Source organism: Phalangium opilio, unplaced genomic scaffold, assembly GCF_054372755.1.
Source record: "Phalangium opilio isolate 3A_F unplaced genomic scaffold, DU_Popi_V2 ptg000344l_1, whole genome shotgun sequence".
NCBI lineage: Eukaryota > Metazoa > Arthropoda > Arachnida > Opiliones > Phalangiidae > Phalangium > Phalangium opilio.
The window spans coordinates 2,991,799-3,014,922 of record NW_028324227.1 but is presented as its reverse complement, the minus strand read 5'-3'; the positions used below and the strand labels follow the sequence as shown (position 1 = coordinate 3,014,922).

At 37.5% G+C, this 23,124-nt stretch overlaps 1 protein-coding gene across 3 annotated transcripts in view; it reads right to left on the bottom strand.

The window, feature by feature from the left end:
- Positions 1-23,124, bottom strand: part of unc-13 (protein unc13 homolog) — a 147,616-nt gene that overhangs the window by 48,999 nt on the left and 75,493 nt on the right. The window lies entirely within an intron of this gene.

Genomic DNA, 23,124 nt, shown 5'->3' with positions numbered 1-23,124 from the left:
GATGTCCTTTTAAAACGCCCTAAAACACGAATTTGTAACTTTAAAAACGCTATATTATATAGAGTGTAATTTGAAATATTACTTAACGCGTTAACGGTAGAATGAGCGAGCACGACGCCTTAAGGTATATATATGCTATATAGCCACTCTCTTATAGAGCTGTTTAAAGCCAAAACACGCAGCCACGGACGGATAATTAACGAGCACAAAATATGGTTCGCTTTCGAAAGGACGCGAGATAAGACACCGTCGAAACACCGATATCACAACACAGATTGAATGGCCAATAAACGCCTATAACGAACAGATAGCCAGAGACAGATCAAAGGTTGATTTTAGGCTTTCCTCGCCGCTTTTTCGGCTTTATAACTTGTTTTCACTTTTCTATTTAGCCAGGTTAGAGACAAACTTTATCACAGAGACGACGATAGGCTGTTTAAGCGACCGCGAGGCGGATTAGAAACTGGAGCTGGATAAGAGTCGGGAATTTCGGAGCTTATTTCCGGATTAGCGCTAGAGTCGTATCGCCATCGGCCATCGGGACAATCCGACAGTCGTCGACGGGCCAGCAAAGTGGCCGCTTCTTTAAAGACGGCTCTGGTAGAGTCGGGAACGGTCGCCATCACCGGCCCGCGGTAAGAACCGATACCCGCCACAACCGTTCACGTAGCGCGCAGTCGTAGCCGGTACTTGGCAGAGCCACGGAGGCTTCGAACCACGGAACACACCGTTAGGCTTAGCTTCCACCTCGGCCATCTACGTTCCTCCCTAAACCGAAAGCGGGAAACGAGTCTGTCTCGAATTCCCCACGAGTTTTCGTATCGCGGTACATCCTATAAGGTTTACTCTTTAAAAATTCGCGGCACTCCTCGGTCAAAAGCCTGGAAAAAATTCACTCGAAAACTATCCGAAAATGTCAGGTCACCAAAAGGAGGGTCCGGATAAAAACTCGCGGCGTGAGAATTGAAAGGAAACGCGCTCTCAGAAAGAAAAGCGACCAAAAAATAGAACCGCGTTCCAATCGACCTTTCTTAAAAGACTATCAAGCGACTCGGTGAAAAATCTAAAGTGCGCGACTTCAACGCGAAAACGTTACGTAAAAAAAGAGAGGCGCTCGCCAAACGTTCGGATTCCGAGGAAAATTGAGGAACGCGGCGCCGTGTCGGAGATACCAGTCGCAACTGCCGTTCTTGGCCAGCTCGCTTTTCGACCAGGCTATCGATCGTCTCCGGCTAGCGAATGCGAGGGAGGGAAGAAGAAAGACCGCCGGAGAAGAGAGAGAAGGCTAGCGCTGCCGAGAGAGAGAGGAGAAAATGGGTAGCTCGAAAAGCGAGCCAGAGAAGGGGAACGCGAAAGGATCAAAGAAGGGTGAAGGGAGATCGGAGGAAAAGGAATTTTGGAATCCCTGGGCGGTTTCGGAAAGCTAGGCTGTGTTTTTCCCTTTTTACTGTTGAAGGCATCGCTAAGGGTTGCTTCCTGGCGTTAAATACATGTAGAGCGTTCCCGGCAACCTCTATCCTCCGAATTAAGTCACCAGTCGTACGGAAGAATAATCACTCGATACGAAAAATCAAGCTGATGTAATCAGTCACAATGAGATTAAATCCTCAAAAATACTTCGGATTTGTAAAAGTCGTCCTCCCAAACAATATTATCAATCAAACAAAAACCTCAAGATTCGATTAGGTAAATGGATAAACGAACTTTCATAAAAGCAAAGGCAACCGGAGCTAAGTTCTCTTTCGATCAATAAAATCTCGATTGACAAAAAAAATAAACGCGGAGGGAAAGAGAGGAAATCTGGGAATCGTTGTTACAGTATCATCGGAGTTCAACACTGGGGGATTCCGTACAAACAAAATACGACAGGAGGGGGGATGAAAAGTCATGGGTACGGGACGTTCAATCTTATTAATAGTGTGGGGAACGAAGGGGAGAGGTCACGAAAAAAAAAGAAAGAAACTGTAAAGGTACCTATACTGAAAACGAAGCGATTTCGCCTCGCCTTTTCCTTGTTTAGATTCTCCATAAACCTCGCAAACCGACGGGAATGTTTAGATAACACAGAGGAACCCGCTGTACGTTTTCTGGGGAAAAAAAAACTCTTAGGTCTCAACGACAGGTAGACGGAAATAGGGAGAAAAAAGAAAGGGGGTTACCGACAGACAGCGAAGCAGAAAAAATACCGCGTCAGGGGCCCCCAAAAGAAAACGTAGTACTTTCCCCGCGAGGCCCAAACCGTCATCTAGGAATAGTAGTACATTCACGATTCCCGTAGACTGAAAACGACAGTGTAACGTACAACCTAAGCCTAAAGCAAATGAAATCGAAGTTCGGGGAATAAATATAACCATCTCTGAACTTCTCAGCTTATTATTCATGGCTCACTACTGCCAGAGGGACGCAAATTCACTTTTGAATATTCTAGAAATGAAATTATCACTTAAATCTACATTTATCTGTTTACTTCGCCATTTAATATACCTCAAATGCGACCAGTAAAAAAATAGGCAATACAAGTATAAGACTGCATGGCACGAGAAGCGATCGAGTCACCTTCGTTTTTCTCACCGATCGAAGCTTTGAGGAAAATATACGAGATTGAAGTCAACGACTATACAAAAATCGAAAGATTTCTTCTTTTAGTCGCGAAGGCAGGTTTACGTATATCGATACAAGATCGGTCTAAAACGTAGTACAAGATGTTTACCACGCTGACACGCTCTGTATCTCTTCAAATCCTAAATAACAAATCTGGAAAGGAAGGAACACGCGGACCCAGGATTTACAACGGATGGAAATAAATATACGAGCCGATAGCTAAAGCGAGATAAAAACTACGAGTATACATATACAACCCACCCAAGTGGAAATAGTTTCACTGAAAAAATATATAGTTTCCATAAAAACCTCCTCCCAAAAAACACACGTCCCAACATGGTCCCAGGAGAGGTGAAATACGGTGGGCCAATGTGTGCCGAAATATAGGGTGTACAGCTGATTTCGAGAACTTTAGAAAAACTGAAAGCTATATTCCATAGGGGTCATCGTAAAGTAAATAATGAACAAGAGACTTTAAATTTTAGAGACACCAGTACTATACACTGTTGACCAAGTCCTTGCGAAACAGCTCTCGAAACAACTATACGAGAACGCGTAAAAACAATCATTTACGTTCGCGGAATGAGAAGAAAAAACATAAAACGACACACAACGGCTCGTAAAAGATGATAATAGTCCGTAGAAAGTAAATGTACTGACTGTTTTTTCTATAAATATCTAACAAACGCGACTGGACTATAAATTAAGCGATCCATAATAAGACGCTGAACTTTGTTGTTTTTCCTGAAACTACAATATTTACTATAATTCCTAACGAATAGACGGTTTTTTATACAATATAATTAGGCCTTTTTAGACGTGTAAAAGCCACGTCACGATATATACACACACTTACTGATTTTGAATCTAAAGTAACAGGTCAAAGTAATAAAAAAGAAAAAAAAGTGTTGGAAATAAAAAATAATAGAAAACTGCATGGGTTTCGCCAGCGTGTACAGCCTAAAAAATCGATGTCCTTATGACATCTGGTCCGGCGAGCTTCTAACTTCTCCTATATTTCCACTACGACCAAAAAAATCTATACTCCGCTACCCCAATAAACCTCTTTCGCGTTTTAGGGAAGTTTTAACGTAACGCGATCCAGGAAATAAATACAATTTAAAGAGAGGGTTTATGTACGAAAATATTTGATTTCAGTGTAACAATTTTTCTTAAATCTGCATGGAAGGCATAACTGTATGGTTCCTCAATGTAGATGGCATGGTAGACCATTTCATTTGTTATTTGCAGAGAAATAAACAAAAGGGTGAGAGGCCACCATCTTGAGTTATTTTCCTCGCACCAGAGTAGGTCAGATGGAGTCCTAGTTCATTACATGAGGGAGGCTATCCGAATCGCGCTGCCTCTAGCGGCGATTTTCGAGTCGAGGGAACACAGGGAAATAACTTAAGATGGTGATTTCCCATTATGAGTGTTTGCTTCGCCTCAGAAATTAATGGAATTGTCTATTAACAAATTATACTGACCAGGAATCGATAAGAAACGTAGTACAGCAAAGTACCTTGACTTCCATTCATTGCGCAAGAGAATCGATTAAAGGCCAAGGCTTAAATATTGAATTTATATGTCATAAAGCTTATAATCAAAGACAATAAACGTGGGAAAAGACTCCCAGGGGAAATTTAAGTTTAAAAACAAAGGATCTAACTTTCTATTTAAGTAAATAAATCGATTTTCTACCTCGTTTTACCCTCACTTTAAGGCGCGGTATAAAAACAAAGCATTCCCCCTCTCTGCAATCTACATTAAGTAATGATATTAAAAAAGGGAAAACCGCGTAGTTGGGTATTACATAGCCTAATTACCTATACGAGCGACTTGTTTGAGGGAATGTAAGGAATGGTTAGCGGAGGAATTTCTACAACAAAAGTCGTTCTTTACTCTTTTTTTTTTGTTCACCCCCTTAACGTTTTTACGTTAGTGTCTCAAGTAAGTCTGATATCATTACTAGAAGCTTTTGCCCAGTTTCACTGACTACCAGAGAAAATTGCATTGCAACGGGGAAGAGGGAGAGCAAGATTAGTAGCGTAGTAAGCGATTTCAACAAAAAAAAAACGCAATCAAGATCAATTTGGGCCCCATCAACAGTAAAAGAAAAGAAAAAAGAAAAACCTCGCCATATTGTTGGTATCTAAAGGATTTAGTTTGATGCTAAATAAAAACCATGGATCCGAATTTTTATCTATTCCTTTCATCTTTTGGTCATTAAATTGTCTACTGCAGTGTCTGGAATTTATACCAATTCTACAGACAAGGAAGGTAGTGACTTAGGGAGGAGTTTACTACCGTCTGTTTCTGACAAAGACCTTTTGATCAAATAAGGTAAACGTATTTCAACCACTAGCTGTCAGTTGTTGTGTTTAGGGGAAGCCCATATCTAGGCGCAACAGAGCTAATGGTTTTTCAACCAGCCCCTGTAGAAATGTTTTCCTCTCAGTACATCAAAGTTCAAGGAAAGGCTGTGATTTGGGGCATGTTTGAAATTAATGTTTTGATCACTGAAAATATTTTATGTAAAAACCTTTGTGCTTTTCATAAGCTGACATAAAGTATAGCGACTCATTATATCGTATAAATGGGCTTTATGGTTTTTCGGTTTGAATAAGCGGACATATTTTAAAATGGCAACTACTAGAATTTAGTAACCAAAACATCCTACTTCCGAACATTAAAGGATTACCTTAGTAACCCAAGGTCTAATGCAGAATTGGGCAGTGTTTGGATCATAGATTTTGTTAGGCCTATTTCTTCACTGTGTTTCATCTATAATTATGTCATCTAAAATAATATATGAAATATGGATTTTTGAATAAAATAAAAAATATAAAATTATATATATATATATATATGTATAATCGGTATACAAGGAATCGGGCCATTTCATTGGAACGCATCCAATCTTTTTAATATAGCGATAGTTCAGTTTTCTCGATTCTGAAGAGCCAGTTGGGTATATGGCTATATTTCCTTTATATATTTTTTCCTAGACGGTTAAGATTTGAGGCAAAAAAGAGAATGGGAGAGCTAGAATTCGGAAGTTTGGAAGAAAGGATATATATATGAGTATACTCAGAACCTCAATGAATATGTAATGTCTATAGCCTCCATCTCAATAATAAAGCGGTAAAAATTGCACGGTCTTATTTCTGTTGAATATTCTTCTGGAAGAGGAAATAAATTCCCAGACGTAGTGGAATATCTGGGGATAAGAAAAAAAAATCTTGTAAGCTGATAAAGTTGAACCATAGCATCGAAAATATAGTGACGGAATAGAATGGGAGTACGTTTTAAAGCCCATCTCTATAATAGGCGAATTGAAAATAAGGTATAGCTATATAACATTTCATAGTCCTTCTGGCTGCCAAATCTCGACCTCGCCAAAACTTCTCACATTTATCAGATGAAAGACAATGGGAGGAATGAGGGAGAGGGAGAAAGCGGATAAAAAACAATATGCTTGCAGCTTTTACCACCCGCTTTCTCAACGCAAAGGCGAAAATAAAAAAAATTGGGAAAGGCCAATATAATAGAAAGAAAAGAATATATGGGATGGATTGGAAATCTGCTGGGCGTCAGTTAAAAAAAATCGCGTTTAGTGTAGAACTGACTGGGAGGAATCGCTTTGGAGTGGTGAAGGTCTGACTACCTACACCTTGTTCACGTTATTAGAGGGAATGTGTAGAAAGCTAAAAGGGATTTGTTTTTTTATTTAAAGACTGTTCTATAAAGGATTTGCTTTCATTGAACGAGACGAGGTGAACAGACTATAGCTTTTGGGTTAAGCTTCGATTGAAGGACGAATGGGTATAAGCACAAGTTCATAAGATATGTTCCATAAGTTTGTCACTGGTTACAAACTGGAGCTTGTCATGAAGTGACGTAGGTCATAGATTCGAGGTAAAGCGACGCCTGGTGAGGCGCTGTCAAAGGCTTAGTATAGACTAAATAGGACTGCAAAACCACGTAGTTCTCGAACTAGCTCTCAGTAAGTCTCTAGCATTACGAAGTAAATATAGTGCCATACTTATGGAACATATCTTATAAACTTATGGTATAAGTCTTAACTACGAATAGATCTGGTCTGCACTCGACAAGGAATATTTCTATTCTTGGCTAGCTTCTTCCGTCTTCCTTTGGTCTATTTTTATAGATCCCTTCTCAAAGTTGATCTCCAATAAAACCATCTGCAAATATCTCGAGGGCCAAAGGACCTATATCAACTATCCTTATATAAAGATGAGGGAGGGGAAAAAGCTTGGGGCACCCATACATACTTTAAGGCCTTATGTCAAACCTTACCTTGCAATAGCTTAATTTAAATAGCGAAATTTGTCAAGGAGTAATACTTAATTATTCTAAATATTTAATACTATATATTTAAAGTTTAAAGAGTTATGTCTATTTAATCTTCGTTATTCCCTGTTTAAATAAGACGTGTAAACCTACCTTAATTAAAATTGTATCTCTAGGAAAATTCGAATACGGATAATATTTTTTAATAAAACCAGCCAAGCTGATTCAACCAACTTAAATTTAAATTTCGCATAATTTGTAAAACTAGGTTATGGTTCTATAGACGTTTGGGGGAAATTATCCATTAAGGACTTGCTTTAGGTTAGAGAAAATAGAAAAATAACTCGTTAGGCGCACTCAATCGCCTTCGTCTACATCTTCGAGAATTTAGATACACCACTACCTAAATAAACCTACCAAACTAATTAATGTTCAGAAAATTTAAGCATCGAAGATTGCAAAATTTATAAAATTTCACTCAAACTCTAAGTTGATTAGCGTCTCTAGATAGTAATTATGTTTAAGATTATCTCCCAGACTAAGGAAGCCATGAAATCAGAAACATAGTAAATCGAAGCTACCATTTCTTTCTTGAACTACAAATAGTGACATAAATTAAACAATAATTTGTTGACTTTAAATTCAAAACTTTATAGTAGAATATTTCGAATAAAATCGAATCATTATTTTATTTTATAACTTCGGCGGTTCAATTACTTCTTTAGTTTACGTTTATAGTAGCATGCAGGAAACCTTATTAAGTAAGAATAATTAATTAAAACTTGACGTGACAATCCGCTTCAATCCTCTCGGAATAACAACTAGGACGAATTATTTTAGTTTTCCTTTGTTTATTTTTTTTTTTCACTCCAGCTCATTTCGCGACTGACTGTTTGCGAACTGTCGTATACTGCTTTCGGTAAAATTTGTGTCTATTTAGTCCGATTTCATTAGGCTAAAACGACGGTGAAGCGAGAGAATAGAGAGCAGTACGAGACAAAAATACGAGTGAGTCGATGTGACAAGAGGAGAAATATCCGGGCATCCTTTTACACGGAACGGGACATTTGGGCGCCGACATTTAGGCGCCGGTCATTTTGGCACCGCCACTTAGGCGCCGGGACAGTTAGGCGCCGCGACATTTAGGCTCAGCGACAATTTGGCGCCGCGACATTTAGGCTCCGCGACAATTTGGCACCGAGACATTTAGCCTCCGCGACAATTTGGCACCGAGACATTTAGGCGCCGAGACAATTAGGCGCCGCGACATTGCCGTAAAATTTTCGTGAAAGATTTGAGATATTTAATAAAGGAACATGACAAGTCCTTTTAGGGGGGTTCCCATTCAACCGAATCTCATTGGACAGAATCGCATTCGGCAGAAAATGTTTGGCTATAATTTCAAAATCTAGCCCAACGGCGGGTTTCAATTGAGGTGCAATATTTTATAACATTTTTAAATCAGTTTAGGGTTAGGTTTGGTTGTAATTGGTTTATTGATAGGTTAGGTTAGGTTAGGTTAGGTGAGGTGAGGTGAGGTGAGGTGAGGTGAGGTTAGGTTAGGCTTATTATAAGTCAAAGAATTGTTTGCTTGCAAAGATGCATTGTTTGCGCTCAAGGGAATTAATTAATTTTTGTTCCATCGGGTGTATATGAGCATGCATTCTTGTCCCAATGGACCGAATCCGAAACCCGGAGAAATGCGGGTTTTTCGGTTGATTGGGACTGGTTACGGCCGAATGCAATTCGGTCCAATGGGACAGAGCCACTTTTAGGCTTATATTCTTTTTATTCAACTGACTTCAGAGTCCAACCATTTTGTTGTTTATCTTCATTGACTTCCCAAAATAATATGCCTTTTCCAAAATATTGTTGTTCATCTTCACTGACTTCCTAAAATAATATGCCTTTTCCAAAATATCGTTGTTCATGTTCGTTGACTTTCCAAAATAACATGCCTTTTCCAAGATATTGTTGTTTATCATCATTGACTTCCCAAAATATTATGCCTTTTCCAAAATATCGTTGTTCATGTTCGTTCACTTTCCAAAATAATATGCCTTTTCCAAAATATTGTTGATTATTTTCATTGACTTCCTAACTAAGGTTAGGTTAGGTTATGTTCTTTTTTTTATTATTTTAAGATTGTTTTGTAAAAACAAGTAAGGTTTCGTGTCCTTTATTGGGGATTGCGAACTTAGCCATGCAGTGACGCATAGGGACAATACACGGGTTGCCAAATTGAGAGGTCATTACGGATTTTTAGAAGAAATAATGGAAAAATTATTGACACGTAAATGTCTCAACGCCTAAATGTCGCGGAGCCTAAATGTCACGGCGCCTAAAGGTCGCGGCGCCTAAATGTCACGGCGCCTAAATGCCGCGGCGCCTAAATGTCACGGCGCCTAATTGTCTCGGCGCCTAGTTGTCACGGCGCCTAATTGTCTTGGCGGCTAAATGGCGGCGCCTAAATAACCAGCGCCTAAGTGGCGGCGCCTAAATGTCACGGACCGCTTTTACACGACACAACCCTTTCACTAAATGTACGCTAAAGCGCAGGCTTTTCCTGAGTGCTAGAATAAAACGTACTGCGTGTACGAATACAGGTTTTGCTCGCTTAGTTTATTAACAGACAGAAAGATGGACGGTGTTAGGTTGAAACATAATCCATTCGTCGTAAATTCATATTCTAATTCCCTTCAGTCGACCCCAAAACCCTAGAGAGGCAGAGAAAGAGCTCGTGCCCTAGAAGAATTCGTGGTCCAGCAACTGATTATTCCGAAACCTAGAGAATAAGACCAATGGGATTTGCCGCTGACTGTGAGCTAATAATGAATCCGTCTTAATTACAAATGAGAAAATGCATCCGCACCCATCCATATATACTTCTCCGCGGCGCTGAATGACCTACGAAAGTAAGACTGGGTAGATTGAAAAGGCAATGATGAGAAAACAAAATAAGGCGACGTTAAGTTTTATGATTTTCAAGAATATTGGATTATTTTGTACTAAAGTTTTAATGATACCCGCTTTTGTTTAGGCTGTAGGTCATTTATAGATTGGTCTGGAGGAAACAGAGTTAGAAAGCGGTCGTAAAGAGATATCCGTAATCACAAACCAGTCTTCTAATTAAGTCTAGTGCCTAATGGTCAATGAACAAATTACAGCTTTGTGGGTACATAAAAATTAACAATTCTAGTAATGTATAGTTAGGAGCTGGTCATTTTGAAACTATTTGACAAAATCGAAGTACAAAGGGTGGTTAAATAGAAATGTTAGCTTTAATGTTGTTATAAAAACAACCTTCCAGAATATGAGAGAGATTTCCAATATCAAATCGAGCTTTTCAAACAGTTCATGAACCTCACAAACGTCTGAGACTAATCCCGAGACAATTATTTAATTTTATAATTAGATGGAAAATCATTGTTGTAAAAATAGACTCATCAGCCAAAGTCTAAAAGTCTGTCTTAATTTAATTCTCGAAATGGGTAATTTCCTTTCCTTGTAAAAATAAGAATAAGAATCGTATGAATGGAACTGTTATTATATCACTCGTATAAAAAGAAAGGGCTTTAAAGATTAAACGGATTAGTACAGTATGAATAAAAATTTGGAGGGGAAAAAAGTGACGCCGGTCGGGAAAAAGAGACGTGCGAAAACCGGAGAAAACCTCTTCAGAGAGAAAAGGGGCGAAAATGTTTCCCACGCGAGCTTTGAAACAACGTGAAAAGAAAAGGAGGAAACAGGAGGAAAAGAAATCGATATGTAGATTTCTTTTTAAAACTCGGAGAAGTCTCGTTTCCCCACTTGGCGAACGAGAAACAAAGTAGGCTAGAGATGGAGGAAAACAGCGACTTTCAAATCCATAGGGAATAGAATCGACCCAATTCAACGAAGAGGAGAAACAAAAACCTTCGTGCATGGATCTATGGGCTTCCAAACATTCATTGGCCTCTTCATGTCGAAAGAGTGGACATTTTGAACGATGCTTCACAATAACAACGTTAACTTTGTGCGAATTGAAGGTACCCTAACTCGAAACTCTTGTACTGGATGCCGAGATCTTAAAACTACTTTACAAGGGTACGCGAGTTCCTACCCATTATATTTTTAGTACAAAAATCTTAGTTTTTTTATATCTTAATGCGCAATTATTATAACTAAGCCTAAGAGGTTCACATTGGCACATTTTTGAAGGTTTGGTTTCCACCAGTCCACGTTAAGGGAGAGTCCATGGAGAACCGAACGCTCGAGAAAGAGAGAGAGAGAGAGAGAGAGAGGGAGAGAGAAAGAGAAAAAGATATCGGTTCCAGTTTAATCCCTCCATTTTCCTCACTCGACCCATCTTTCAATGAGATTCGCGCGATCTCAATGAACGCGTTACAACTCTCGAAAGGGTGTTTTCAAAAATCATCATTCTTTCGTTTGGCAACACGACATTCATTCAACTGGTCAATGCGAATACGGAATTGAACACACCTATAGGAAGCTGTTTTAGAACGGGGGGAACCTAACGAGAAAGGCGGGTTAGTCACGTAGCTACATACTCGAAAAATATCTCATCGTCTCTGTAGCTCTCCTTGATCACGAAGTCTGAAACTTTTGCGCTTGGCAAAATGCCCCTCTTTCCCGACGATTAGTGAATTAAGCTCGCTCGCTCGCGCCTAACTGAGCGATTTCTAAGAGTGGGTGCAGGTCGTCGTCGTCGTCGTCGTCTGTTCCGGGTACCAGCGGACACTCGACGTAAAACTCGTGTTCGCTATCGCCAAGCCTAGCCTGGCTTTTCTGTCGCTTTTAAACTACTGACAAACGGAAACCGGGGTACGGATCGTTTATACCGAGAAATATGCGAGGAGCGTACCGCATATTCACGTCCATCTATTATTAAACCCAGTCGGCACTCTATCCTCAGGATTACTCTTCTCTATAGCGAAGTCGTGCACCGTGTTAGGGAAAACTGTTATTACTTATCTCCTACTCAATCAAGTCTTTTAGAAACAATATTTTGTGCAGTTTAGCTAGCCTTTGGTGGAGTATATATGGATTTTTGAACGCGTAGCGATATCTCTTTTGAAATAAACTGCCGTCGGCAATTCATTTGCATAATGTAAACATTTTCTATATGCCATAATCTAAAATAAAATTTCAAAAAGAGTCAATTAGAATTAATATAAATAGATCAAACGTGATACGGAAAGCAAATTGTTTTGAGTTAATTTTCTGTTAGACTACCTTTGAAGTAAGGCTTTGAATTAACTATAATTATTCGAGTTTCCTTCACTAACAAAATTAAGTACATCCTGCAACAAACACAGCGGAATTCATAAACTATGTTTAAATATTATTTTCCCGTTAGAGATGTAATGCTAATTAGATTTTTTATCCAAATTTAATTTGCACATTTTATAATAGTAACTTATTCCGTTATATGGTCTCATCTCCTAAGATAAATAATCCTTGCTTTTACACTTTATGAAGTATGCGTATAATATTTAATCGATTGGCGTTTAAGTTGTTTAATTTAAATATTATTTTACTTATGCTAATAATGTTTTGTAAGCTAAATTCTATAAGAGCGCTACTAACAAATAAACAGAACAAACCGGGCTTTACTTTATACGATATTAGGACGAGAATAATTATCATACTTCCTAATTGCAATATAAAACAAACTTCTAAGCCTTTGTCGAGAAATACAAACAATAGTAAATCCTTTTAGCAACCTCTACATAAAATTCTCTTAAAGAATTAGTGACGAGGAAAAGGGCAGCGTTTCCATGGCAACCTCGCTTTAGGGAAGAAAAAAAATGGTGTTGGGGCCAAATTTCATTTACACTCGATATATTTTGAAGTGCTCGGCGCCAGCACCATCAACTTTAAGTGTATATCAAGCTATAAAAATCGACAGCAGGGGCGATTCCGAGGAAAGAGTGGGCAGGGAAATGTTTAGCTACAAGAGCATCAAGCAACTTAAAAAAAAGAATGAGAGGAGAAAGAAAAGAGCTGGCATGCAGCGTGAACCCTAAGCTCTTAATTCGATGACTTCAAAAACACCTCGCTACTCTTGGCAACATTACGATTTAACTCCGAAATAAACCACGCGACACGTGGTTTTGGCATCTTAAATTGTATTCTAGTTCATTTCAAATGGAGTTTAGAAAAGGCTTATTGTGAATACGATTGTTATAAGTATTCTTCTTAAACTGGATTACAGGGGTATAAAAATATTTTTTCCTTGATTTTCCAGGTTTTCTTGAAGACTTCCAAAGAGTTTTAATCAAGTTTTCAAAGGTCAAAGTTGGTCAATTGACTTATTATATACAAAAAATATTTTTAATTCCCACAGTTTTCCTGACCTGTGACAAAATTCTCAACCCACCAGAGACTTTTTACTTATTTGTTTCTAGAAAGATCTCACTTCAATATATCGTAAACTTTATGGAGTTCAGGAACAAAGCCTGAGATGTAGATGAACAAAGGCCGGGTAGGTGTGTTGGAGGGGAGAAAAAAAAAGGACAGACTAAAGTTAAGTAGTTCCGGGTGCACGAAACCTTACTCGAAAAGGCGTCGCAACTGAATGAGAGAGTGTGTGTTAGGCTTAGTTACTTGAAAATGAAAAAAAAGACGAAGGTTGCCCGAGATTAAATTAGACTGTAAGGAAGTGAGAGAAGAATGTATAGAATGATGTAACTATCTAAAAATAGCGACAAAATCTCGTTTCTCGTCCTTCAGGGCTACCCTTTTTCATCATAACCTTTCTTTAAGGGAATTCTTAACTGTTAAACTCACCAACAAGTAATTTTAATAAAAAATTGTCAACTTGCGTTTCATTTCGAAAATATAATTTTGATTTTTAAGTTTGAACATTTTTTGAGAGGACTTGTGATTCAAGTTTAAAACATTTCAATAATTCAGACTCGAGACTATCATCCAGACGTATACTTGAAAATTGTAACGGTTTTAAGATGTTGTAGTAGGTATAGAAATAAATACTTGGTAGAGGAAGTAGGAAGTGGTATTCTTCTTAAGAATCGATCGATATCGTAAAGGAAAGCTAAGACAGGCTAAAAAAAGAAGAAGAAAAAAATCCAGGCTGAGGATAGTAAAAGATGCCTTCAAAGAGAGGTTGCCGGTACAGTGTGCCGAGTCACGATCTCTAAAGAGCTTGAAGCCGTACGCCTAGATGGATAAATTCCTTTTATTCCTTCAGGCTTCGCAATGACCCCGCAATAACCTTTTCGCGACGTCTATACGGTGAAAAGAAAAAAGCTTCTAAACTTCTAAACAGATAAAAAACTAAGGTCATGGAACCATAGAGTACATAATAGTCTAGATAAATCGACTTTGCAATTATTAGCGGAACATCAGAAAGGGTAAATTTTCCGGGAAAATACCTCTTTTGAACTCCACTTCCCAGTTTGTCTTTTCTTATTTGCCCAAAAAGGATTGCTTAAATTCATAATCGAGGTCGAGTTGTGCTTTAAGAGTCCAGTTTCATCTACTTAACGTTACGTCTCCAATTTTCGGTGACGCCCAGACGCGTAAAGATATGTTGATCCAATTCGAATCAACTAATTAACGTTGGATTATCTCTACCGGAAATGAATTTAAAATAATTAAAAGGTGTATACGTACTAGAATGTAAGTGGAATTAAGTATTTTACACAGTCTATATCGTTTCTAGATAAGGGAACAATATTACGCGAGAGATGAAGAGACAGTTGGAAGAGATTTCCTTGTGTGACATGTAAGGTCGTCCGGGAGACGGATGGATTGCGAAGGCGCAATTAGATTTTAATTAAAAACGAAACGCGTTTCTCGAAATTAATTATCGGGAGGAGTTAAGCGCCAGGGCTTAAAACGGAACGGGGGGAAATGAAAAAGAAGCGGCGGGGAAGTAAAGCGGAAATAGGCTCGTCGGAACCATTCCGCGACTATTCTCCAGCTAGCTATACCCGAGGCAGCTAGCTCAGGCTAGATAAAGTAATATACGCAAAAACCGGAAGAGAGACCACGCTATTAAGACGTCACTCAAAGAATTTACGACCCATTAGGTAAATTAAATTAGGGCGGAGATGGGGAGGAAAACACACATAACACCCACACACTATGCACCTAACGTCTTGGCACGTGTTTGGTCAATTTTGAAAGGACCTCGATTTTCTAAAACCTTTCGCGTTTGCGATGCTCGAGTGAATGCCTTGAAATGGCGTTACAAGGGTTTTCTGAAACCATCATTAGTTCAATCTTTTCATTCATTGTTACTGCACGAACTATGGTCTACAGTCTACTAAACGGTACAGTTTGATAAGGGTTAAGTATACAAAAGGCTTGACTATCCTACAAAGTCGTGTTAAAAGCTAATATTCTCGCACGACAAAATTCAATTGGATCCAAGTTTTCAACACCCCCGAATTAGGAACGTATTAGTATCGAATCTATCAGATCTAATTGACTTTATTGATAGACCATCAGAATTGAATTGCAGTGATGGGCGGAGTAATTTAAGTGATGACAGGTTTCTTTGTCCTTAGTATTTATCTGATCCTAACTTGATGATGTATAAACCTGCGTGTAATCTAGCACTGTACCTTTCCTGGTTCGTTGACTATTATTGCATTATATATCGAACAAGTTATATTAGACCACTCTTCTTTTATTACAGTATAAGATTTTCAGATTCCATTTAGTTTAATCTAAAACTTTTAGGGCTTAAATAAAAATAGCCTACTCGTAAATTCATTATTAAAATTGTACAAATATCGAGCAAACGATACTTGATTTCTATTGGATACATTGTATTGAAACTATCAGGATTAATATGCAAATTTCATTTAATGCAAATCTTTCACGATTTAAATATACTGTCAAATAAATCTATTACGAAAACTGCGTCGTTAAAATCACCTATAATTTACGGGACAAGGTTTTAACAAAATCTTAAGAGATTTGACAAGATACGGCTTTATAGTATAGAGAGCAGTCAGTTTTAACATTAATTAAATAAATCACCGAGGGTGTCAGGCGATTAATTTTCCTTCAAAGTTAAAAAGATTCGACGCGCAGGGATTAAGGGACAAGAAGGGGACATAAAAAAAATGGATGGATGGAAGCAAAGACTTTGGTGGCTAGTTTTAACAAAATATATTTGATCACTAAAAGATTCTGGCTCCGAAACGCTAAAAAGATGCAAAAATAAACTGGAGGAGCCTCAACCGTGGCTAGAAGAGAAAATCTGCGACAAGCTCGGAACAGTAGTCGCGACGGTAATCTGATTTATGTCCGGCGACAAAAAGTATTATTTATGCCATAAGGATAAAATATGGTCGTTTCATGATTAACGGAGTTTCAAGCGTTGCCCAAAAACCGGTTACATAAATTTATATGCATATATTCTTAGAAAAGATTGCTATCAAGAATATCTCGTGAACATACACCCTTTTGATGTTTAGTTCTACCTTTGAAATAATTCTAGGAATTCTATTTCTAAAGAGAATTTTAAATAGGGAAGAATATAAAATAATGAATATTTGAAATTGGAACTATGTATCCATCTATAATAATGAAGAAGATAAAACGTGAAATAAATTTCAAAGAGACGAATACTTAAGTCGTCCAATATAATTTTCCAGGTCTCTGTTAAATGTAATTTCACAGGGAGCTAAGTCTAATAACTAAATTCCAAATATTTTTAAAAAACTTCAAATATAATCGACTCTTTCTATCAATTAGTATTTATTTTATATCCATTAAAGGGATGCAGCTCATCTTCCTTCAAATATAGCTCTACTGGGCACGCGTGAATTTCGAAGCAGTCCGCGCTTACAGTCACATGACATTACCGAATCACTGCTCCAAGAAATAGTAACACTACTACTTCAAAATATAGTTCTTGTACGCGTTGATGGAAATTTGAATAGATTTTTTTCAATCTCATGCTTTTAGGTATGCGTTGAACGATTGGCGAACTCTAACTGACACGAGCTTTAAAACCACGTATCACCTTAAATCTGAGTAAACGATCGTATATCCATAATTAAGAGAGAGGTACCGGGTATCTCCGCTGCAAGTACGACTTATACATATATCGCTTGTCCAAACATATCGTCCCCATAGAGCTACTAAGCTGGTCTAAAAGCTCTCCGGTTTCGTGGTGATAAGAGGTAGGCTCAAGCTTAGGTAATCTATCGGTCGACGTGGTAGGTAGCATGGGGGTAATTGAGAACCCGTATAGCGTTAGATAGGGCTTCTTTTTCTTCCGTACCTTTTTTCATTCCCGCATCCCCAAAAGAAAAAAAAGGATCCAGAACTTTCTGATATGTAGAACCACCACCACCAAGAAGGGTATGATACCCCATAGAAAGAAAAGGAAGTAAAAAGATTTTCGGCTAATCTATCAAAATTATTGAATCTGAATTCGAGCCAAGATTTTTCGAGAGCAGCCTCGGTTGGTCGCTTCTTTTTATTCTTCTATAACAGATTCTACGCCATTCCACCATTTATTTTGAGGGAATTTGATGTATAATACGATCGATGTGGTTGGTATCCGAGTTCTATTATTTTTCTATTCGCATTCCATATTGTTATTTCAGTTTGCTACATAGTAACATAAAGGCATCATCCACCTTGGTTCGCCTTTAATACAAATACATCCCGAACAGATTAAAACGCATCTGCTTTGAACTCATAATCTCATCTTTCCACTGCAGCTTCCAATTTTAGTGTTTCCCTACATTTTTCTGTTGGCGAAAAGATGAATAAGGTAGAAGACTGCAGACCTTAAATATTGCTTCATTCACTTTAATTTCGTGAACAAAGTACTGTTTGTTATATTTTTACAGTACTTAAATAAAGTCAATTTAGAAGGAGAAAATGGTGGAGTGGTAAAGCCATACACCTAATAATGAAAGCAACTGGGTGGACTCCAAGATTCTCTAAAATTGGTCCAAAGCTTAGGCCTGTGCTTCCAAGTTTTGGTTTGGTATTCGCTTATGTGAACTGAATTTTAAACTGAGACAGACAAAGAGATCGTGAGAGTAACGTTCGCGTAGAGAATGGACAATACCAGAAGGGGATAATAAAAGAAGGATGCCACTCTGTTGTAACATGATTCTTCCCAGGCTGATCCTTTTAGTTGCTCTCCTGCTCATCAAACTTCAGATAGACATTGCACCGTGAGGTGAATTTAACCGTTTGGTAGTAAATCCTCAGCAATCAACCCACAAACGCGCCTTGGCAAATAGTTAAGCGCTAATAAAGTAATGATGAAGGAACTATTTATCGCGTATGTGATTTGGTTCTGATGTAGGGAAGAATCGCATGTTACAATTATCCCTCTTTATGGTACACTTCTCTCGAAAAGAAGTATTATATACTTCTGACAAGACGTATAACATTTTTGCTTCTTTCCTAGTGCCTTCAAAACCGACAAGCGGTTATTTATGATGGTAAGTCCAGCTGTGGGATAACAATTCCTTTACCAAAATAGACGAGACAGAAATATTACAGGGAGAGAAATTTCCATACGTCACTATCTTTTTAAAATATGCATACATTTTTGAACATAATATACAAGCATTCCGGAAAACCATAAATTCTGAAAATGTAGACATATGGACGGACGTATACTAGGTATCCATTTTCAAAGAATATTATTTATTAATGAGAAAGTCTGGCTGAAACTCAGTTATTCAAATATTTAAACGTTAAAGAAATATTAATATTTAAAATTAAATGTCATATTTAATTTGGTCGTTCAAAAAGGGATACATGACCCTTTCTGATATAAAATTTGAAATTTTTAATTTTATCATAATGCCTTAAAACTGACAAAACAATTCTAACTTTATTACTGGCGCCCAAAAACAAAATGAAACCAACTTAAGATATCCTTTTCTTTAAGTTCAGGTCATTCAACTATAATAGGTGGGGGGGGGGGGTGCGAAAAAGGTCCTCTCTCTGTGTCTAAGAATTTAATTTTAACTAGACACGCCCACTACCAAAATTTAACATAATATCTTGGTTATAAAATTCCATTTAGAATTTTAAAAAAAATATTTAAATATAATTTACGACGAAACTAAAACCTCTTTTAAGGAAGAGCCATAAACTTCAGGCTCGGTAAAAACTTTGAATTAATAATAAAAGCAAAAAAAAAGAAACTTAGAAATAAAAATGGAAATTTTGTGAAATTCTTTTATGAGATTCATTCCTCAGAAGACCAGAGATTACCAAGAAAAAGAAGATACTTTTAGGTAATATTTTAAAGCGTAAGGTATTTTTAATTGAGAATGTTATAATTTGAACATTTTTGTGAAGTCTATATGCACAGGGTGTTTTTGATAAGTCTGCCATAAATTAAAGGGGGATGTTCTTTGGGCGATTTTGAGTTGAAAATGTTCTATAACATTTTCCCGTCCAGGCCACTGTTTTCAAGTTAAGATTGATATGAGTATTTTACTGATGACTCCTTAAATTTAATTAAGAAACTGAAAGACAGTGATTTTTTTATTTAAGAGGCCATCCCTAAAACACTCAAATCATAACTCGAAAACAGTGGCAAAGAATTATAGAGCATTTTCAACTAAAAATCAGTAGTGATAACTATGGAGGTATGCATCAATCCAAGATGGCGGCTATATGACGTCATCACTAACTCAAACCAAAACTTGGATTGTTGTATACCTATCACAACTAAAATCGCAGGAAAAAAAATACCCAGTATATTTTTTAAAAAAAGAATTTAACGGTAATAAGCTGATATAATTAATGAATTAATTTAAGAGTCAGTTTAGAATTTAAGAAGGTTGACGTCAATTTATTGGGGTAGAAAGGTTTAATTTTAAACCAACTATAAAATATTTATAAGAACCTAGTCATTTACAAAATTTGATTAAACGTCCGTCTAGAAATCTATATAGGCTTATAATCTTATCTGGTAGAGAAAATATGATTAAAATTAAACGATTTTAAGGTTCTTTCTTGAAAAGAAAATTCGATTTTTTTCACAAGCGTTCAATAAAAATCAGAGAATAAGAAAAGAGTATACCGACTCCAAAGCCCGGACGTTATTTTGGGATGAAAAAGATCTTATTGATTAATCCTTCCTTAACTATCTTTCGAAACAAAATATAAAGAGATATCCCCAGTAGGATTTCTTTAAAAGTGGAATGAAAAAAAAAAGTATAAAATGCTTTCTAAAAAGTCTTAAAAAGTTAGGCTGGGCCCGTTTGGGAGAAGGAGAAGAAGAAAAAAAATTCCATTTTCATTTCTTTTTCTTTGGATAAAAAATCGGTTTTAAAGTTGGGAAAACATTTCCTTCCTACCCATCTTTATTCTGACTATAAAGAAAACTTTTCTGTTTGACTCTAGAGACCATTTTAGGTCGAAAATAGGTTAATATGGATTAGAGAGACTATAAAGGGTCCCGCCAAAAGGGATTTTAAAGTCTTTAAATGCAATAATTCGCCCCATGTTACTAGTAAACATGTGATCCCTTTTGAATAAAACTCCTGAATTAACTTCAGGAAAAACTTTCAAAAGAGCTCACAATTTTAATTAACCATTTGTTTATTTTACGTGACATTAAATACCTGTATAGGAAATGAATTTAATTAACTGTCATAAAAATAATTACAATGGTTCCCCCCCCCGCCCTAGAGGCACGAGACACATTGAGTTCTTGTCCAAACAACACCGGACAACTGTACCGAAACAAACCTTTCGATATACGAAATTGAATCAAGAAAGATAAAACATGTTCCGCTAAAACCATTTATCGATTTTGGGTTAAAAAAAAAGTAAAAGAAAGCGTGTGAAACTATGAAAGAGCTATAGCGTGGGCCCGAGCTCGAAAAAAAATAAGGGCAAAAAGTAATTTCGACCTTTATCGAGAGCTGCTGGCAGGGTCTAAAACTTGACGCAACAATGAAAGAAGACTGCCGTTGGTGGCGAACACGTCGTCACCTTTTCTATTCTCTTTTCGGTATGTTACAATTAGCGGGGTAAAGTTTCTACTACCTCCCCTCGCTTCGCAGCTCTAGGCAGCGGTTCCCGAATCCCAAACCCATGGCCCCTCCCGAAAAACAAAGGAAAAAGGGGGTCTAAATTGAATTCCGCGATTTCGCTTCACTCCGAAGGCAACTAAGGCTTTATAGTCCGTGTCTCTCGCTTTTAGCCGTCACTCACACACCCCTCCCTCTCCTTCGTTCTTTCCAAAAACTATACTGTATATAGCAAAGGGTAATCTTCGATTCCCGCCAAATAAGACATTGTCTCTCGCGATCGGGAATGCCACGGTTAATTTGCCTTGTTAGCAACAATCCCGCAGCCCCTACGGTACACTCCCGGGAAAACTTGAAGGCAATGCGAACCTCGTGGTATAAGATTGGAAGACAGGCCCAACTATATAAGAATTAGCCAGGGTGAAATCGTCTAGTATAGTCTTTGCACGTTTTACACGGTATTAAGACTGCGCGAGGCGTTTTCCTTCTGCCAACCTCGAATGATTCCCAAAGGCAACAGTTGATTCCAGACACGAGAAAGACGACGTTGCCGTTGTGGTTGTTAAAGACCCTATATACAATTGCGTCCCGGACGAAAGTAACTCATAGTCTAATAAGGAAAAGGCGAAACTAGAGTAGTCATATGTTATTTTTCTAGAGTTGCTTGACCCAAGATCATGGCGTATATCTCTTTAATCAATACCAAAGTATGCTTTCATAAAGTCTATTCCACGCTTTATATTACACCGTATGCATTGCATCTTTAGGGGTTTGCATTATTTAAACCAAATAGAGCGTGTAGTGTAAACTTAAATGAAAATTGTGGTCTGGTTATGTTTATTGACGTGATATACTTGATGTTGTAATACACCCTTAAGCACAGAGTAAGATATAAATGATATAATCAGTCTACTAGCCTAGAGACAATACAAGTAGATATTCAATCATCAGACTTAACGTTATTGTGCCTATACCTCTTAACTTCTATGCCTAGCTTCCATTCTTTTGCCTCTAGCTAGACAATTAGACATGCTAACCTATAAGTTGAATCAGAAAAGGCTTAAACTGTAAATACATTAGAAAAAAGAAATGCTTTTGAAAACTAAAATAATTTACATTAAACCCTAGAAGATTTACAGAAAAATAAGGATAAAAGATGGCAAGCAATTAGGGTTTTCTAGACAATTTGACGTCTCTGTTATAATAGAAGACACTTTCAGAACCTTCCAGATCTCTTTTCATCTCAATGAAAAGAGAGCTCGGAGGAGAAGTCTTTTTCTAAAGTAGAAACCGATCTGTTAGGATCTAATTATTAAAAGCACTCTGACAAATTTCGGAGACGAGAGAAAGGGCCTGCAAACTTTTATTTCGGTATAACATTTCTTCTTTATTTTATCTTTCTTCGAAGGAAACCTAAGAAGAAACATTTCCAAAAGCGCGGAAGAAAAAGGAAGAAAGCCACAGAGTTCGCTATGAGACACAAAATAAATGTTCGTCTTGCTCAAGGAAAAATTACTATCATATAGCCTTATTTCCTGCTGCAAGTCTCGCCTCTTTCCTCAATTTAGTTTTTCGTCTTCTACGAAGTTTAGGTTTGCAGCTAAGAACGATAACACTACTGGCTGCAAGGATGTATTTAAACGATATATTGATTAACGTTTCTAGACTCTACGACGAGTTCAGGCATTATCACCATCCCTGAAGGATCTTGAACATCGAGAAAAAAAAAATTTGAAGAAAGCAGCAGAGAGTGTGGTCAAGAATAAGTGATAATAACAATACCATCTTGAAATAAGCACTCTCGATAAGTATTTAACCCCTTGAAAACCTCGGAGTTTTAAAACTCGGAGTTGGATACTTGGCATTTTTATTTGCCTTGCTGAAGCAAGTAAACCTTGAGAAGCTTTTGAATTACGTTTCAATGGTAAATGTATCTTAAATATTAACCTTTTGCGAAGGATATATCATTGATGCTACAAAGTTAAAGTCACTTTCAACCGTCCGGTTGATCTAGCACACTATTATATATGAACATGGTATAAAGAAAAGAAAATAATAAAAAATATAACAATCTTTTCCTCTATAGTTTCGAGGTCCCAGGGGATCCATTTAGCTTTTTTGTTGGCAGTTTCGAGTTCAATCGTCCGTGTACTAGCGTCGGAGCTTACTAGAAATATTAGTTTCCGTTGGGTGACGTTAAGGA